Here is a 21,243-nt window from a genome sequence, read left to right on the forward strand (position 1 = left end):
ACAGTGCCTGGAACACAGGAAATGCTCAGTAAATAGTGACTGTCGTTTTTCCTGCCTTCTTCCTCTTATATGGAGAAAGAGCTTATCAGAGAGGCTTCAGGCTGTGATTCCAGGAATGAAAGGCAGTTTCTGTGTATGGGAGAGGACAGCATCAAATTCCCTTCCCTTTCTACCCAGACCTGCTACAAAATTACCTGTCTAGTTCTTGTAGCATGTAGGAGGGGCCCTGTAACTAGCTTTCACCAGTGGAATATAAATAGAAGGAATGGATCACTTCAAAGCAGAAGCAGTTAAGAGCAAGTGTGACCTCTCCGCCTTGGTTCACTTTCCTTGTTTTCTAGCTGGATCATAGCCTGGAAGCCATGTTACAGAGGTAGGTCCCTGTATGGCCTTATGAAGCAAAGCCCTTCTTCAACCCATATAGGACTAAGATATGGACAAGAAAGGACTGGATCATGTTAAGCCATGGAGATCCCATGTAGCTGCTATTTTTGCCTACCTAAACTTCACTTTTTATTTAATGACTTTCTTGTATATCTCCAAGATTATATCTATTCTGCTTATTCTTTGAGTCTAAATGGTATAAGTAGCCAGCAGATGCTTTCTCATGGTGAGAGATTATGTTCCTTGGGAAAAGGGAGTTCTGGGAATTGCCTCCAGTGGGTCTGAGGGATTCCTAAGAAAGAAGATGAGATGTGAAAGGAAGTCCCCATCTCTCCAGCTACACTGCCTCCCAGGTTCTCCCACCGAGCAAACAACCCCATGACTATGGAGAATGCTAATCTTTCATTTAGGTTAGGTTCTGGAAGACTGCCTTCATCTCTAGCTGTTTCTGGAGAAAACTCAGAACAGGCATAATTACAGCCCAAGGATAGGGCCGTCCACAGCAAGATGACTTGTAATCGCAAACTAGGCTCCAACAGTAAATACATTTTCTGTGTTATTCTTCTTGCCTCTCTTTTCTAGGAGATGTATCTCATACCTAGAAATAGTTTAACCCAATCCTGGCTAAAGCTCTGGTCTGGAATTACCCAAACGGAGATCAACACCATTATGGTCTTTAATACAGAACTGGTCACTGAAAACATGGGGTCCACTGGGGTTAAATATATTGGACATTTCATGGCTCCTGGGTCTGAGACCCTTTCTTTCTAGTGATTAGTTGTGCAGGAGGGAAGCAAGGGTGCTAAGAATAAATGGTGCTCCTCCTTAGTTATAGATGACTAACTGTAACTAATTACATCTTGTTACACATGTCCACACTAACCAGGCAAACCTAAAGGAAATCAGCCCTGAATATTCATTGGAAGGACTGTTGATAAAGCTGAAGCTCCAATACTTTGGTCACCAGATGCGAAGAGCTGACTCATTGGAAAAGACCTTGATGCTGGGAAAGATTGAAAGCAAAAGGAGAAGGGGGCAGCAGAGAGTGAGACTGTTAGATAGCATTACCGACTCAGTGGACATGAATTTGAGCAAACTCCGAAAGATGGTGAACAGAGGAGCCTGCTGTGTTACAGTCCATAGGGTTGCAAAGAGTTGGACACAACTTAGTAACTAAACAACAATAACAATCCTTAAAGAGAACCAACAAGAGAAGTATTTGCTCATTCCTATAAAGTGGCAGACGAAGAGGTGTGCATCTAGGTGCTTCTTTGATGTGTCTGACATGTTAGGCTCTTTTCAAATTTATCATCTCCACTGCTCACAGTAATTTTATTGGAAGAAGATCATTCCCCTCATTTTAGAGATGAGAAAATTGAGGCCTGGGGAAGTGAAACATATAAGTAAAACGGTACAAGGGCTGGAGCTGCTTGGCTGTGCAGTTCAAAGTATCAGACATCATACACACTGTACCAAGGAGAGTCAGAGCAGAGCAGAAAGTACCTTCCTAACTCCCAGCACCGTTTTTGATGTGTCAAAAGATGTGAAGAAAAAGGATACCTGCTCCACCCACCTTATAGTATTAAAGCACTAGAGCATGGCTCAAAGGCTCAAATGTACATAAAATATTTGAAAAATGTAAAACACTATATAAAAGTAAATTCTTAATTACTAAACTAGTTAACTGATTGACAAAGATCCTGTATAGCACGGAGGTTAAACACATGGGCTCCGGAATCAGATAGGACTGCATTTGATGACATTTTGACCTTCCTGAACCTCAGTTTCCTTTTCTGCAAAAGAGAGATAAGAATATTCCCCATCTTATAGGGCACTGTGAAGCTTTAATGAGTTAGTATATAGGAAATTCTTAGTATAATGTCTGACTCACACATTATTATTATTCCAAAGAACTCTATCAGTCTTGTTTTTTTTTTCTTCTGTGAAATAGAAAAAAAAATAGTTCTACCCATATCACAGAGCTTTCATAATTTGAAACTCTTTTAATAATGTGCCAATTCTGCTGATAAATAACCCCAAACTTAACAGAGGCTGGACACAGCTGGGAAAAGATGTGGTGGGAGAAGACTGGACTTCCTGAGGCCAACCCTCCCTGCTGCTTCCCTGCTCTGCAAAGCACTCAGGTGCTCCAGGCACGATGAAGCTGGCATGCATCGCCCTGGCTCTGAATTCCAGAGCCCACAGCAGCAGATCTGTCTCCTTCAGCCTCCTAACATCCTGTTGGCAGAACACAAAGCCAGAAATAACTCCCTGGGTACAGGACACCCCTTGTCCTCCTTCAACTCCCTGACTTGCCTAAGGAGATCATGACATGTGTCCACTTAACATGGCATCTTGAGGATCAGCAGTGGGCAGGGTGGCCCTTGAATCCTGTCTTCACCAAGATTGTCTTGCCTTCTGAATCCCACCCAGTAGCCAACTCCTCTAGCACTTGTTGATTCAACAGATATTTACTGTAGTCCTAGCTTGTGCCAAGCACTGAACTAGATACTTTCCCATTACAAGTGCAGTGAAATCTCTTTACTCTCTAAACCACCCCTCCTGGGGTATATAATACAATGCCTATTCATAGTTCTAAGTAAATATGGATTGGGTATCAGTTTTGTCCTGGGTCCTGTGCTAGTGGCTGATAAACAATACAAAGCCCTCTGGCCATATACATTCACACACTAATTAACTGGTTCCAGGATTGCTCTTCTATTGACATTTCTATTAATCAACCCAATGGTTTATGTATTTAACAGTAGTTACCAGAGCTGGTTAGCCACTGTCTAGCTTCTTTAGCCTTGGGCAAGTCACTTTCCCTTTGTGAGGTTCTGCTTTCTTATCTGTATAATAAGGGGAGGGATGTTTTATGATGACCATTAATTGAAACAATGAATGGAAAACGTATGGCACCAAAGTGTTCAGTGTTTAGTATCAATAGTTGATCGGATCCTTCCCAAAGCTGTAGCATTCCCTTCCTGGGAAAGATAAATATATAGCATGCATCCTGCCACTTTGCTTTCTTGCACCAATGACAGACATCACTAATGGATCAAAGCACTCTTTGTCATTCGTCTCAGACGTAGCCCCATATGCCCATCTCAACACAGTAATTCGGCTGACTGAAGCTCTTGACTCTCTCTATGGAACTTTGCCATCCTGCCCTTACTCACTCAGTTGTATAGGTCTGTAGTTTGGCCAACTCTCTAACGAACAGCTCTTTCCTCTCAACTTTATTCTTGGGTGTTGAGTGTAACCTCCTTAGAGACTGAACTGCATGGACATAGGCCCAGATCCTGCCGGTGGTGCTCATTGTATGTATGTATTGACTGATAGGCCTCTGATCAGCAAAACTGGCTCCCATTCTTCTGACTTGTTGCATGATCTTGGGCAAGTCAATTCTCATCTTTGGACAATTTTGGTATTATTTTTCTCACAGGTAGTAGAACATAGTATTAAAATCTTGACTACTGGGCCCTTACAAGCTTGTGTTTGAATCTTGGATCGACTTCCTCCCTGTGTTACCTTGGAGAAATCACATAATCTTTCTGAACCTGTGTTTCCCCATCTGTTAACTGGAGGTGATTTAATAGCACCCATCTCAAAAGCTTAAGGGCCTTAAAGGAAATATTGCATGAAAATGGGATACTACTTTGACATATTGATCTATGTGTTTTTCCCTCCCCACATTTTCCCCTTTTCTTTTTTACTGTTTAAGCAAATCATGGGTTCTACCCTCCTTGCCTCAGTGAAGGCATGTGTCAGGGTTGAAAAAAGGAAGAATATGAGAGTGTTTTTAGCTTTTGCTTTTTATAAAAGTCAAAGCCTTTAAGGAAGGGGATTTATGGACTTAGGAGAAAGTCCTGAAGAAACACAAAAGAAAAAAGATTTCTCCAGAGCAGAAAGAGATTGTTTTTGTTGGGGAGTGGAGAGCTGAGGAGAGGAGAAAAGAGGGGAGGTGAGGAGGAAGAGGGAGAGAGCTGCAGGACCAAAAAGGTGCCACGTGGGCAGAAATGATGAGTGTCTGCGTGGTAACGTACATGAATTGATGGTCAAGACGGGCAACCTTGGGCAAGCAAAATACCTCTCTGGACCTGTGTTCTCACAATATAAGGCTCTTTTTAATCACCCTACAAGTTTAGTGCAAGGAAATGGGCTTACCAAGGATCTATCATGCTTAACCTTGTGCTTAACATGTATCTACTTTCCGCTGCCCTTCCTCAATACCAGTGATTCAGCCTGTGGTCCTCTGAATTGCCATCTCTGGGTTTAGTTCTGGACAAGAAAACATGGTTAACTACCAATATCTCTTGTCTCCTTGTCTTGAAAGGTTATCCCTCTTCATGGAAGGTTCAATAATCCTCTTGTAGGGAAGAGCACTTCTGGCATGAAAGGCCTTCCCGCTGCCTGACTCTCCTGAGTAATTGCCCAGGGTGAAAAAGGACCATCACTACCCGCAGGCAACACTTCACCCAGCCCCATGAGGTCAGCCTCACTGCTGGGCAGGCCCTTCTCCCTGTGCTTGAGCTGTCTTTGGGTAAGCTTCCACTGAAGTGATCATCTAGAAACTTGAAAATAGGAGAACAGCTAGGCCTCACTATATCTTCCAGAGGCAAGATATGGGGAAGATATAGGCTTCCCCATATCTTGCCTCTGGGGAAGAAAGTGTTGGGTAAGAGAGAAGACTGTGGCAACATGTATAGTGGTTATAATCCTAACTCTGACCCTTATAAGGTGGTAACTTTGGCAAGGTTGCTTAAAGCGTCTGAGCCTTACTTCCATTTGCAAGATGGGGACAGTGGTATGTATCTACTGCACAGGACTGGGGTATGAATACAGTGAGGCGATATCTGCAAGTGGCCCAGCACAGAACTTAGTTTATCAATTGTTGTTGTTTAGTCACTAAGTTTTGCAACCCCATGGACTGTAGCCTGCCAGGCTCCTCTGTCCTCAGGATTTCCCAGCAAGAATATTGGAATGGGTTGCCATTCCCTTCTCCAGGAGATCTGCATATCCTGCATTGGCAGGCAGATTCTTTACCACTGAGCCACCAGGGAAGCCCTAGTTTATCAATAGGAAATACCTAAAATTGCATGGGCGGAGGAGCCTGGTAGGCTGCAGTCCATTGGGTTGCTAAGAGTTGGACACGACTGAGCGACTTCACTTTCACTTTTCACCTTCAGGCACAGGGGAAGGAAATGGCAACCCACTCCAATGTTCTTGTCTGGAGAATCCCAGGGACGGGGGAGCCTGGTGGGCTGCCATCTATGCGGTCACACAGAGTCGGACACGACTGAAGTGACTTAGCAGCAGCAGCAAAATTGCATGGCATTACTACTAACTTGTTAACCTTTGGCCAGCCGCTTTACCTGTTCAGACTTCAACTCTCTTTTTGACAAACTTAACTCCTGCCCTGCTAATTGCTAGTTATTTATAGACATGTCTCTTCTACTAGAATGTAAGCAACTTGAGAGTAATCTTTATCTATTACTAGGCATCACTGACTCGATGGACGTGAGTCTGGGTGAACTCCGGGAGTTGGTGATGGACAGGGAGGCCTGGCGTGCTGTGATTCATGGGGTCACAAAGAGTCGGACATGACTGAGTGACTGAACTGAACTGACTGATGCTTTACATATAGTAGAAACTCAGTCCTGGGTGAAGGTATGAATGGATAATCAGAAGGGATTTCAGATGTGAAATCCCTTTGCACAAGTTTTAAAAAAGGATCATAGCAATTGTGATTCTTTGTTTCTGATAAAAATGAATAAGTACAATCATTTAAATCTCAATAGCAAAAGGCCTTAGGGAAAAACAAACAAATCTCAGATGTCTAAATTCCTTGGGACCACGATGTTTCAGGTGTCTTAAAAGAGAATTAAGATTGGGAGAACAAGTTCAACCAGGATTTATGCCTGTAAGGTATTGAAAAATAAATTATTTAAGCTGCTATTTCTTATCATCTGTTAAATGAAATTAATAAAACTTACTTTACCATAAATACAGGGAAATGGTGAAGAAGACACAAAGTAGGTGCTCATAAATATTGGTTGGTTGGTTGATTGAATGAATGGATGGGTTGGAGAAGAAAATAGAGAAAGAATGAAGGAACAAATAGCTGGAGAATACATAAATGGGTGGATGAAATTATGAATAAACAAACTAATGGTTCCTTGATGAATGCAGGGTAGATGGATGGATGGATGGATGCCTAGGTAGTGGATGGATAAATAAATGGATAGAGGAATAGATGATGGGTTAATGGATGTATAGGTGAGTGTGTCAGTCAAGTTCACAGCAATCATGAAGTATTGTGCCTGTGAACAATGACCATGATTGCATAATGGAAGCACCTAAACAGGTCAGCTTGGGATAGTTATTACAATTATAAGCCCCAAATTTCTCACTCAAGAAAAACTTATTCTCCTTGTTTATATCCCTTCCTTCTCTAGGGAAACGTGCTTCCAGGAAAGCTGCTTCATTAATGTAGCATCAAACTCCTTTAGTGAGTTTGCTCACCCCAAAATAAAATCGGGCAGTACTAGTGGGCATACATCCTGAGCTACATTCTCTCTCGTGCACCACTGTGGCACTGGGATGGAACAATGCAAACAGCTTGTCAAGAACTTCCTTGTTTCCGTATGGTGCCCCTAATTTTTTTGACCTTTCCTTCCTATATCAGGAGATTGGCAGAGCAGGTATTTCCAACCAGAGCTAGTAAGAGTTACCAGCACAGGATTCAAATGGCACTTCTGACATCACTTAGCTATGTGAGCTTAGACAAGTTATTTACCTTCTGATCCTTAATTTTCCCATCTACAAAATGGAAATTGTCATAATATACAACTGCCTTATAGTTCAGTGGATTAAGTGATATACTGCAGATAAAGCATTTTGCGTATAGTAAGTAATCAGAAACTATGGTTAGGAGTTAAAACTTTGACACATGAAGAGTTGAAACACTGACATTCATGAGCTCAATGAGGCAGAGGAGTGAATCCTGGGAGTGAGGGGACCTGAGTTCTGATTCACTGTTTGACTCTGGGCAGGCAAGTACCTTTTCCTTTCTGAGTCTTACTTTCTCCATCTGTATAATAGGAACCCATGAGCTCTGAGATTTAGAATAATCACATTGTCTTTTGGTACTTTTCCTCTACCAAAATGATTCTCTGCTGAACATAAGTCTTAATGTCCTAGGGCAACCATTCAAAATAGTCAAGCGAGAAACCAACAATTATTCAAGTTAGAGATTTTTGTCACCATGATACAGATGAGGGCACTGAGACTCAGAGTAGTGACGTGACTTGCTCAAAATCATACAGCTAATAGATGGTGGGATAGAATTCAAACTGAAGCTTATTAACTACAGAGCCAGAACTCATCCAACTGTGAAACACTTCTCCCTTGACATGTATCACAGCAGTATTTTCTTGGCAAATGGAATGGGAGTTGATGCCTTCCTTAGGGTTGGATGAGCAGGATGGGTGGAGCATGCTAAGCAGGACAACTTTCCAAGGAGAGGGAAGGAAACAGGGACGTGTGGACCAGAGTGGGGAGCGCAAACATCAGGTGGCTTTGATGGCATCTTGCCCAAGCCACAAACTGGAAAACGTCAAAGCATCTAAGAGCACTTAGACCACAGTCTACAGTTCCTGCATTCAAACCACCACTGGGGTTAGTCTGAGAGTTAATTTACAAAAGGGCCTTAGACACTGTAGACACACAGACATAGATGTGAACTTCCTGATGTTCAAGCTGGTTTTAGAAAAGGCAGAGGAACCAGAGATCAAATTGCCAACATCTGCTGGATCATGGAAAAAGCAAGAGAATTCCAGAAAAGCATCTATTTCTGCTTTATTGACTATGCCAAAGCCTTTGACTGTGTGGATCACAATAAACTGTGGGAAATTCTGAAAGAGATGGGAATACCAGACCACCTGACCTGCCTCTTGCGAAATCTGTATGCAGGTCAGGAAGCAACAGTTAGAACTGGACATGGAACAACAGACTGGTTCCAAATAGGAAAAGGAGTACGTCAAGGCTGTATATTGTCACCCTGCTTATTTAACTTCTATGCAGAGTACATCATGAGAAACGCTGGACTGGAAGAAGCACAAGCTGGAATTAAGATTGACGGGAGAAATATCAATAACCTCAGATATGCAGATGACACCACCCTTATGGCAGAAAGTGAAGAGGAACTAAAAAGCCTCTTGATGAAAGTGAAAGTGGAGAGTGGAAAAGTTAGCTTAAAGCTCAACACTCAGAAAACAAAGATCATGGCATCCAGTCCCATCACTTCATGGGAAATAGATGGGGAAACAGTAGAAACATTGGCAGACTTTATTTTTCTGGGCTTCAAAATCACTGTAGATGGTGACTGCAGCCATGAGATTAAAAGACGCTTACTCCTTGGAAGGAAAACTATGACCAACATAGATAGCATATTCAAAAGCAGAGACATTACTTTGCAAAAAAAGGTTCGTCTAGTCAAGGCTATGGTTTTTCCAGTGGTCATGTATGGATGTGAGAGTTGGACTGTGAAGAAGGCTGAGCGCCGAAGAATTGATGCTGTTGAACTGTGGTGTTGGAGAAGACTCTTGAGAGTCCCTTGGACTGCAAGGAGATCCAACCAGTCCATTCTGAAGGAGATCAGCCCTGGGATTTCTTTGGAAGGAATGATGCTAAAGCTGAAACTCCAGTACTTTAGCCACCTCATGCAAAGAGTTGACTCATTGGAAAAGACTCTGATGCTGGGAGGGATTGGGGGCAAGAGGAGAAGGGGCCGACAGAGGATGAGATGGCTGGATGGCATCACTGACTCGATGGACGTGAGTCTGAGTGAACTCCAGGAGTTGGTGATGGACAGGGAGGCCTGGCATGCTGTGATTCATGGGGTCGAAAAGAGTCAGACACGACTGAGCGACTGATCTGATCTGATCTGATAGACACTGTAGGTCCAGCCAGTGTTTTGGAATATGGATAGGTACAGGCAGTGGATGGCAATCATATTGGATCTTTTCCTCTTCCCCGGAGCCCACTGATGCTCTGTGATGAACGCACTGTCCATGGCACTAATTGCTTGTGAGGCTTTAGGCAAGTTACTTAACTACTCTGGGTTGGATTCGTTCCATAAGATGAAGTTAGAGAGTGTGGGATGAAAAGACTCTTAAGTGTCTTTTATAGTGGTGGCACTATAGTCTCTCATAGTGGCGACATGTCTTTTCTTGGGGGCAGGGGTCATACATAGCCTTTCCTGTGGAAGAAGGAAGGTTTCTAGACTTATGCTTCGTCCACTGAAGTTTGGAGGCTGATTTCCCTCTATTGGGCCCCTTCAATGATGAGGTAAGCTTCCTCCTAAGGCCCCTGAGCTCTGAGCACCCCCTTGTACTCTTAGGGTTCTACTCCAAACTCTCCCTCCCTCCTTGGCCATTAAAAGGGATGTCACTCTAAGGGAATGCCTCCACTCAGGAAAAGGCACACACTGGGGCAGCTGAAAAGGGCCTGAGGCTGGTACACTCAGTGTAGAGAAAGAAAGGGGTTTTAAGGGGGTGACACTGGCAATGCAGCCTGGTCACTGACCACAGGTGGGCGTGCCCGTCCTCCCCTTGCCTAGTAGAGCCATGCTCAGGGCACACGTTTCTTGGATTACACTTTTTGTCTGCAGTGGGATAGGGACACTGAACCTAGAATCAAGAGAACTGGCATTTATTCTGGGTCTTTACAAGGCCTTGAGCCTCAGTTTCTTCTTCTGCAAAATGGACATAAAACAGTCTCTTAACTGTTGTGAGACTCAAATAAGACCAACAGTAATAGTTAAACCACCACTACCACCACAATAATAATGTGTCGTTATTTCATGATGTTACTTTAAGGCAAGGCATTTCATGTCTGTCAGCCTCAATTGTCCCACTTGTAAAATGGGAATGAATTAATTTTTCTGCCTTCTTCTCCAGGGAACTCCGAGCAGAGTGGCATCTTAGAACTAGGTGTCACGTGACCCATATGTCAGCTATACCTCTGGCATTTACATTCTGGTGCTCCACACAGGGTCCTGCACACTCTGTGCCCCTGTCTCCCCACTTATAAAATAAAGAGGCTGCATTCAAGTTCCTCAAATGTCCCCTATGGCCTTCCCTACTTGACTGAAGACTAAACGCCACAGTGAACTGACACTGACTTATCAGGAGCTGGGCACTAGGATGTGCCACTGTTGTGATGGCTTCCTGCTAGAAACAACTGTCCACATGTAAAGAGTTGCCCTGAGCCTACCTACCCTCTATGGGAGTGGGCTGGGCCCCAGAACCACCTGCCATCTGGCCTTGAAAGGGAGGCTGGCCAAAGAAAAGCCTTCTTACTGGCTGAAAGCTCTGAAATATGATCCCGGGAACAGCCAGAGCAGTTCACCTGCTCTGTGAGACACAGGCTGAGTACAGATGGACGTCTCTTCAGGATCCCCAGACCAGGCTTCGGGCAGCATATGCCACAAGAGGACTTCATGGGGCAGGATGCCACATCTCACAGCGAGAAGCGAGGGGAAAGAGAGAGTGGTGTCTGATGGCCTGATCACAGCAGGGAAGCTGACACACAAACCGTGACATAATGCTCTCAAGCAGCACTTCACTGAACCCAGAGCTCACCCAGGCTGATTCAGACTATGTAAAGGCCTCAGGCAAATCCTTCCCCTTTGGTGGGTCTCAGTTTCCCCATCTGCAAAATGAAGAACTGAATTACATGAGCAGGCCCCAGAGATCTTTTGATCTCTTATCTCTCTCAGAAATATTTGAGAATGAAACCCTCATATAAGTATATTTATTTATAAATTATACCTGTACAGTTGCTCCAATAATTATAAATACTATAAAACATATCCCTTCATCCTCCACATGTAAAATGAGGAGACTGGATGATCTCTAAAATCCCTTTAGCTCTAAAATTCTGATGATGTACATGTGTAGGTCTCTGAGTTTCCTTACCTGTACCATGCTCTTATATTTGCATACCCTCCACTATTCACTCAACAAACATTTAAAGATCCCCCAAACATGGGCCACTGTTCTAGATGCTGAGATAGAGTAAAGAAGGAGACAGATATGGCCTCTACCCTCAGTAATTCAAAGGGTTCTAAGAATTAAAGGAAACATTGCTATTTTTGAATACTGGAAATTCTATATGGTTCACATTTTTAGGTATGAAAATGATTTGCTGGGGAGAAAGAGTTACAATTCATGCAATTAATTAACATTTGTTTGACCCCCTGCTATGTATCAAGTGAAAGAGATAAACCAATGAACAAGTTGACACAGTCCTCATCCTCTTCAGTCTGTTAGAAGAGGTACACTTCAACCAATGATCCCATGCCGCATGCATGCTAAGTCGCTTCAGTCGTGTCTGACTCTGTGCGACCCCATAGACGGCAGCCCACCAGGCTCCTCTGTCCCTGGGATTCTCCAGGCAAAAATACTGGAGTGGGTTGTCATTTCCTTCTCCAATGCATGAAAGTGAAAAGTGAAAGTGAAGTCGCTCAGTCATGCCCGACTCTTAGCCACCCCATGGACTGCAGCCTACCAGGCTCCTCCATTGATGGGATTTTCCAGGCAAGAGTACTGGAGTGGGGTGCCATTGCCTTTACCAACTCCCGGAGTTCACTTAAACTCACGTCCATCAAGTCAGTGATTCCATCCAGCCATCTCATCCTCTGTCATCCCCTTCTCCTCCTGCCTCCAATCCCTCCCAGCATCAGAGTCTTTTCCAATAAGTCAACTCTTCACATGAGGTGGCCAAAGGACTGGAGTTTCAGCTTTAGCATCATTCCTTCCAAAGAACACCCAGGACTGATCTCCTTTAGAATGGACTGGTTGGATCTCCTTGCAGTCCAAGGGACTCTCAAGAGTCTTCTCCAACACCACAGTTCAAAAGCATCAATTCTTCGGTGCTCAGCTTTCTTCACAATTCAACTCTCACATCCATATATGACCACTGGAAAAACCATAGCCTTGACTAGATGGACCTTTGTTGACAAAGTAATGTCTCTACTTTTGAATATGCTATCTAGGTTGCTCATAACTTTCCTTCCAAGGAGTAAGCGTCTTTTAATTTCATGGCTGCAATCACCATCTGTAGTGATTTTGAAGCCCCAAAAAATAAAGTCTGCCACTGTTTCCACTGTTTCCCCATCTATTTTCCATGAAGTGATGGGACCAGATGCCATGATCTTAGTTTTCTGAATGTTGAGCTTTAAGCCAACTTTTCCACTCTCCTCTTTCACTTTCATCAAGAGGCTTTTTTTCCTCTTCACTTTCTGCCATAAGGGTGGTGTCATCTGCATATCTGAGGTTATTGATATTTCTCCCAGCAATCTTGATTCCAGCTTGTGCTTCTTCCAGCCCAGTGTTTCTCATGATATACTCTGCATAGAAGTTAAATAAGCAGGGTGACAGCCTTCCATATCCTAGCTATTGTTAATAATGCAGAAGGAGCATTTTAGAAATAATCTTGGGGGAGGTGGGCAGGAGTGGTACCATGGCTTGTAGTTACCAAGGGCCTAAAGTTCTACCAACCAAGGGACAGTAATGGAGGGCTTTAGATGAGGGTAGGGAGTTTGACTTACTTTTCATAGAGGTTCCTCTAGTTTGATATGAAGATGGGTATAGAGGGTAAGGATAGAGGAAGACAGAGTTACGGACAGTGGTATGAGATGGGAGAACCACAATGGCAATTACCTAAGCTGATTGGACATAAAATAAGATGATTAAAACAAAACAAAAACACCCATGACCTTATCTGAATTATAGTGACAGGATGTGCTGCAGGCAGAGAAGAACATAGCTGTCATCGGGCAGACCTGAGTGAAGATCCTGGTTTCATACTTATAAATTATGTGACCTTGGACAAGACACACTTCACCTCTCTGGTCTCAGTTTTCCTATTCTCCAAAGTGTGTGTGTGTGTGTGTGTGTGTGTGTGTGTGTGTATGCTCAGTCATGTCTAACTCTTTGCAACCCCATGGACTGTAGCTCGCCAGGCTGCTCTGTCCATGGAATTTTCCAGGCAAGAATACTAGAGTGAGTTACAGTTTCCTACTCTAGGGGATCTTCCTGAACCAGGTATCGAATTGAAGTCTCTTGTGCCTCCTGCATTGGCAGGCAGACTCTTTACCACTTAGTCACCTAGGGCACTTAAGTATAAATGTATCAGTTAAAAGCTCTGGGCTTTTATCCCAATTATGACTTTTACCATCCACATACCCATGAGCAAGTCATGTCTACTCTCTGAGCCTCAGTTTCCTCATCTGTAAAAATGGGCTTTAAAAATACCTCTCTCTTTAAGTTACTGTGAGGATGGAATCAGATGACAGATGAAACGTGCTTAGCACAGGGCTAGGCACATAATAACATAAGGAGCTTGGCACACACATTCCCACCATGAGAGAATGCACACACATATCATGAATACACACATGTCAGGCCCAGATGGCACCTCTCTTCCCGTAGGAGTGGTAACTGTCTTGTAAAATTCCAGCTCACTTGCCTAAGCTTAACTTTAATGAAGCTAGAGTACAGTGATCCATTGGTGTTTCTGCTCAGCGAACCTGTCAACAGGATGTAAGCCCAGGGAATCCGGCAACTAGGGGATTCTCCTGATGAGAGACATTTGCGTCCAGAGGATCTTAATATTTGTTTTAAACAGACAAATGTAGACATGAATTACTTAATGACTGTTTTAGGGTTCGGCATTGTTCCTGTATTTGGTTTGCCTTTGTCTCTATGACATCTTAATTCTGTGTTTTATTTCACGGAGCTCTACATACAGGCTGGTGGCATATGGGAGCTCCCTCAGCAAAATCTCCAATGGAGATGGAGGAAGGGAAAGAGACCGAGAGAGAGAGAAAGAGAGAGAGAGAGAGTGCATAGGCTGTAGCTTCAAGGGTGTGCAGTGAAGGGAGGCTGGGGGGCTGAAGGTGAGAGAAATAGTCTAGATTTGCATGCATGGATATGAGAGATACACCAAACCCTCACCACCATGGGAACAAGATTTGCCACTGCTATTTGGAAGTCTAAACAATGTCTTTTTCAATTTCCTAATCTGATTGATCACAATCAGAGATATTGTAAATTTCATGCTTGTCTATAATGCATGGAGGGGCCCAGCGAAGCTGACTCTGCTTTTCAAAGTCATCCCTGGCTGCATTAGAGTTGGGAGAGAGGAGCCAAGAAAAACAGATCAGACCCGGGTCCCTGACTGCCCCTGGGACTCCCCCTCCATCCTCCTAGCCTAGGTGTTGAGGACCTGTTAAGTCCTTAAATGTCTTACAAGGCTTGATCTGTTTCCTGCCTATGTCTAGGGAGTCATCTCCTGTCAGTCTCCTCCACACTTACTCTGCTCTGCCCACATCAACTTCCTTGTTATTCCTCAAATATATCAAACTGCTCCACCTCAGGGCCTTGGTATATTCTGTTCCCACAAACACTTTCCTCCAGTAATCCTCATGGCTGACTCTTTCCCATCTCCAGGTACCTGGCCCACTCCCATCCAATAATGCCATCCACTCTCTCACCCTTTAGCCCTTTGTTCTGCTTTATTCTTCTTTTAAGCACTTACTACCACTTGACCTTATATTATTTCTTTCTTTCTTTATTATTTTTCTCCCCCATGAGAGCAGGGGGCTTCATGCTATTCATTGCTGTACTGAGAAGGACCTCAAGAAATCTGCTAAATGAATGAATGAGAGTATGGCTTTGGTTTTTAGTCACATGCAGCTTCTTCCACTTTGTGCGTTCATTTCCCATTGGTTTATTTTCTCTTTGACATGTACGGGCTCACTCTGATCACCCCACTGTCGGTGGCTGCTTGAGGAATGCAGACTGGATTTCGTTTTAGCCAGAACTGGACCATGAAGGACAAGAAACCTAATGGCCCAAGCCCGAGACTGTATCCTTCAGCCGCTGACAGGGCAGTTGGGAGATTTTAAGGGCAGTTCCTTCCTACAGGCCCCCTTCATTAGCACTGACTAAGATCCCCACAAATAATGCCCCCCTTCTCCCACCTGAGAGTTTAGCCCCATAAAAAGATTCTGGAAAAAGAAAAGCTCTTTCCTGATACTCTACAAGGGATAAAGGCCTTATTCATTCTGATCATTCCTTGCATTTGTAGGTAATACTGATGAAATAAAAGAATCATTCCCATTTCACAGCTGAGATAACTAACAATTACAGTATGATGATAAGCAAGGATTCCAAGCTTCACTGAGGATCTCTTTCTCTGACTTTCCACATCCCCCTTTCTTTATTCCTATCTACATTACAGTGCTAAGACTGCCTCACACACACGCACTCATGCTTATGTCTCCCATTGCTGCTAAATTCCAAGGCCCTCAAATGAAAAGACTGCATTTCATTCATTTTTTCCTCCCCGATGGGCCTGGCACGTAGTAATAATAAGAACGATCATTTATTATTAATAGTAAGAGCTAACATTGATGGAGCCCTCACAGCGTGCCAAACAGCAGCTTTCCATAAATTAGTTCATTCAGTCCTCCCAACAGCTCTTGAAGGTGGCTGCTATTATTAGCCCTATTGTACAGATGAGGAAACTGAGATTGAGAAGGTCAGGGTGCTTGCCAAAAGCCACTGGAGCCAGTGAGTGTCTGCAAACAGTAAAAGGAAACAATTCTTTTAATTAGTTTGCCTTGGGGGCCTGTTGAATTTTTAAAACAGCTCTGTACAAATCTCCACTGGCTCTTTTAGGCAACTGTAGTGAGAATGATCTCACCACAACCCCGGGAAATGAGTGTTTTATCTATGGGGAAACTGAGGCATGGAGAGGTAGAGTGACTAGCAGATTCAAAAACTAGGAAGTAGCCTTGCAGGATGTCATACTGGGTACATCTGACTTCAGAGCCCAGGCTCTTTATTGCCCTACCTCTTCCACCCCAGAAATAGTCTCTCGCACCTCAGAGAAAGTCTTAGTAATAAGTAAGTATTGAACTCTGGTTTTGTTAAGCCCCTGCGAACTCGTCCACCTCACAGGAAGGTAAATTGAGCCACTCTGAAAGAAAGGATAATTTAAAAAGTGTGTACTGCCCTTGCAGGATGACCAAGGTGCCCATGGAGCAGAAGGCACCTAACCCAGACTTTCATTCTCATTTATAGGATGGAAGAGATGTCCCCACCTCTGTGGTGGCCTGGAGTTAACAGGGACTCATATAGGTTTGGAAAGTACTTCCAGGTGGGATTAAGTTCAACCTCCTGTCCATGGACCAGCCTACAGGGCCACTCAGCCAACCACACAGATCTCTATATTTAGAGAGCTTCATTCTGACACTGTGCTGTGCTGTGCTGTGCTGTGCTTAGTCGCTCAGTCATGTTTGACTCTTTGCAACCCCGTGGACTGTGGACCGCCAGGCTCCTCTGTCCATGGGGATTCTCCAGGCAAGAATACTGGAGGGGGTTGCTAGAATCAAATCTATTTGCAGTGTGTGTGTGTGTGTGTGTGTGTCTGTCTGTCTGTCTCCCAGTCTCCCAGGTTGCACTGATCAGCGTCCTCAACCTGTCAGGATGGGTTTGGGTTGGAGAGGGCTAATCTGATGCTGAGTTTGGGTCATGTGTACTCATTCAATTAATGCACGTAAGTTTCATTGAACATTTACCGCAGCCTGGGTCTCTAAGACAGCACGGTTGCCAAGTGAATATGGCAGTGTCAGAAATGATCCCCTCACTGACCCTGTACAGCATTCACCAAATTCACCTTTCAGAAGGAGAAAGGCTTGACCCAAACAGTAACACTCCTTTTGCAGAGAAAACGTTCATTCATCGCCGGACAAGCATTTTCCCTGACCTTTGTCTATTGGCTCTTAACCATAGGAAATGGCCTCCCATCAGCCCCTTACTCTGCTCCCAAAGACAGAGTCAGCACAAATGTGCTAACTGATCTCTTGGCATGAAGGGGAGTCTTGAATTAAATGATTCAGAGGCATTTTCCCTGCCTAACAATTTGGCTATCTTTCCCTTTTTGCAGTAAAATCTCTGATAGTTTGGAATTTATGATCCTTTAGACAGGAATTGGGCTGAAGTCTGCTTCTGGACTATTATGTAGGGAAAGGATTTTTGAAATAAATTAATAGCTTGCCAAAAAAATAGGAAAGGGAATGCTTACTTTATTTAAGGGGGGTGGGGTCACCTCTCTAGCCCTTTATAAACACTCCTGTATCTATGAACAATTGATATGCTAATTACAGACAAAAGTTACATATTTATTGTCTTCAACTACTCTTCATTGATATGATTATTATTACAGTTTGAATTGGCCTGCAACACTAGATTACCCACTCTGAGCCTAAACTTCTTGGATATAAACTTTTCTGGGCTAAGGAATTTAAAAAGAGAATTAATTAGTGCCGGGAAAATTACTATACTTCTTTGGTAGGGTCAAAAGAGGCAGTCTCATACATCCCAAGTACCTTGTTGATTCATGCTGGCTCTCTTCCACCTGGTAGGTGGTGAGGTTTGCCTGGCATAGCCCCCGTTAGAGCCTCCATCCTGGAATAACCACTCACAGATGACCCTTTTTACCTTTGATATGAACTATAAATTATATAGTCGCTCTAGATTTGATGGACTAGGGGATTAAAACTATGGTTTTCAAGGAGTTAGAACCTTGGCTAGACTGCCAGTGCTTGGTCATCGCTATACAATCTGAAAGGATAATCCATAAGGATACTGTACCAATCAATTCTGAATTCAGACAGTTCTTTACCAGCCCTCCAACCACCCTCAATTGAAAGTGCTGGATCAGAAAGCAGCTAAACTTCCCCTGAGTGCTAAGTCACTTCAGTCGTATCTGACTCTTTGCAACCCTATGGACTGTAGCCCACCAGGCTTCTCTGTCCATGGGATTCTCCAGGCAAGAGCACTGGAGTGGGTTGACCTAGAGATCGCACCCGCAGCTCTTACATCTCCTGCCTTGGCAGGCTGATTCTTTACCTCTAGCGCCACCTGGGAAGCCCAACCTTCCCCACCGGAAGGAAATACGGGAACTTAGGGAGGAAAATATTGGACAGCTCTCATCCTACCCACTCCATTTCAATGCAGTTGCCTGTTAGGAGTTGAAAACTCACAATTTTTATGGTCAGCATTATTAGGGGGAGAAATGGATAGACAGGAAAAACACAATCAATGTGTATTAAACAATCACTATGTCCCTCACACTGTGGGAAGTGCTTCACCTGACTCAATTCTCCTAACTCACTGCCTGAGATGGCTACTATTGTTATTTCTATTTTCAAGCTGACAAAATAGGCTCAACTAGGTAGAGCCACTTGCCTAAGGCACTTGGCTAAATGGCAGAACCAGGGAATCCAGGTTCCTGTGAAGCTCAGTTCTGAGCTTTTAACCACTGTGATATACTGCCTCCCACTCTGCTATGCTGTTCTGGCATTTGAGTCAGACATCTGCTTGCAACTTGATACATTATAAAGATATTGCCTCATCAAGTATACCTCACAGAAGGGGAGAGGGAGAGGGACCAGGGGGTGCTTTGCTTGGAGAAAGGTTGTATGATGTATGCATATTGGTATGAAATCAACGAATTGAATGTAAGCTTCTATCCTGGTACTAAATTATCTTCAGAAATAGATTTAAAATATCCTGGGGAAGTTCATTCAGGGGATATTCCTCATCTATAAACAACTATTAAGTGTGTAACAAACAGGACTGGCTGGAGGTTCATCCTCCCCCTTCCCCAGCTCTTTTGGCATGACTGTGAGCTGGGCCTCATTCATGAAAGGAGACAACATTTCTGATGAGACAAAGCCCCCAGACTGCCTGTGGAGGAAGCTGCTGGGTCCAGATGATGCTATGCCTGTGCCTCTGTTTCTTTCCTTCCTAAGAACTCTGCTTTAGAAACACGGTACTTTTATCATTAAGTACAGAACATTACAAAGGAGATAGAAACTGACCATCACTGGATGTGGATGGTGTGGGTGAAAATGGGGTGTTTCAGGTTTTGTAGCCAGTCTGTTAAGAGACAACTCCAACCCAGCCCTTCTCGAAGACTTGAATACAAATGTTCCCTGCTCACTCTCTACCCCAAACCAGGAGTAACAGCTACAAAACTGGAATCTATTCTACAGAAAGGCCACGCCTGTTTAATAAGACGATCCTTTCAGCATGATATAATTCAGGGGCTAAATGCTCAGACTTTCACCTCGGGAATGGGTTTTCCGGGGGTAGGAGACTAGGGACAGTAAAAGATACCAGGAGTGAAATGATACCTGGGTGGGGAGGGTTGGCTATTGTAAGAGTTTCATATGAATTAAATTAGGATTTGCACAAAGCCTCAGAAAGCATGACAGTTGGGAAACCTTGTGAGCAATTAATATGATTGAGAGTATGACTAGGAAAAAAAGGCATGATACTAACAGACTGACAGACAAAGGGTGAAGGTACCAAGCAAGGTGGACATAAGGTATGCTCATCTAAATTAAAATACCACCAGGAATCTGCTGTCCTCTTCCTGCACCCCTGAAATATGCAGAAGACTCTGGACCGACTGCCACACTTCTAGTTTCCAATGAAATTTCCTTCAGTCCCTTTTACAAGGGCATATTCTGTGGCCAACACAGCACTGATGTGCCAACAGTAGGTGCACTCCGAAGGTGGAATGGATGGCAGAAACCCAGGAAGATAAAACCACTGACATCAAAGCTCTCTACAAAGGACCTCCTTCTAAGCAGAGAAACATCAGCTTTTGGTGGTACTTGGTGTTACTGTTCCTCTTCTCCAGCCTGTGTCAGAGGATATCCCCTTATCCCAGACACAAATATTCGCTGCTCCTGCTGCCACTTACAGCCTGCTACATCCTGCTGGTTGTCATGTTTCTAGTCCACCCTTCTCCAACATGGGACACCCATTTTTCTAAAGACCTGTATGAGCCAGGTCCCTATCAGACTATGAAAAGTTCTCCAGTCTGAGTTTGATTCTTAAGATATGACTCCCTGTTAGTCCTCCACCGTACACCCACTGGAAAGTTCAGCTGCAACTGTGCCAGACCAGGCATTCTGTCTGAAGCCCTTTCCCAGACATGTTATCAATCTACTCCCTAATGAAGCCTGTCAGGATTAATAAATCCTCTAAGTGGTCTTCCCTGGACCACTTCTTTCTTTTTCCCCCACCCAACCACTCCTCCAACACCAGCAAAAGAGAGTTTTCATACAACCTTGATTTTTCCTGACAGAGGGCACAGCCTTCTTCCTTTCATTCCCAAACTCCTCTAAACTGAATGGTTTATGAAAAGAATTGGGTCTTCTCTGTCTTGGAATGCTTCTGTTGCACGCAACCTCCTCTCTGTTTCACCCCACATCTTCTTCACCCTCTTTCTGCTCTTCTTTCATCTCTTCCCTCACTCTCCCTCCATCACACTACTCTACCGCCACATAAGGACTGGCTCTTTTGCCTGAGTTCAAAGCAATCAGACTCTTTTTGAAAAAACAGATTAAACTCTTCTGAGATCATCTTCCTGATCTTGGGAGCTCCTCCCTGACTCCTGAGCCCAGAGTCCTGGTTTTGGATGCTGGAGACTAGGTAATTCAGCAGCAGCAATAGCCAGAAAGGCAAAGAGGAGGGTGCTGTTTAGGGTGTATTTGAGGGAACAGCATATGGGCTTTTGTCAAAACATTCAGAGCTCCCGAGTTTCTGAGCTGAGTATAGAAATGTGCCACTGTATCTGAACAAGGCTTGAGCTAGTTCAATCTTCATCTTTTCTTGTACAGCACCCCCGACCGCCTCAATTCCACCATTTGTTCACCCCCTGTCCTTGGAGCTCTGTGATACCAAGAAAAGTTTCTCAGTCAAGTCA

At 43.9% G+C, this 21,243-nt stretch overlaps 1 protein-coding gene across 1 annotated transcript in view; it reads right to left on the reverse strand.

Moving 5' to 3' along the window:
- The window catches only part of SRRM4 (serine/arginine repetitive matrix 4), a 172,589-nt gene that overhangs the window by 150,493 nt on the left and 853 nt on the right, over positions 1-21,243 (reverse strand). The window lies entirely within an intron of this gene.

This window comes from Bos taurus, chromosome 17 (genome assembly GCF_002263795.3).
Source record: "Bos taurus isolate L1 Dominette 01449 registration number 42190680 breed Hereford chromosome 17, ARS-UCD2.0, whole genome shotgun sequence".
In the NCBI taxonomy this organism is placed as follows: domain Eukaryota; kingdom Metazoa; phylum Chordata; class Mammalia; order Artiodactyla; family Bovidae; genus Bos; species Bos taurus.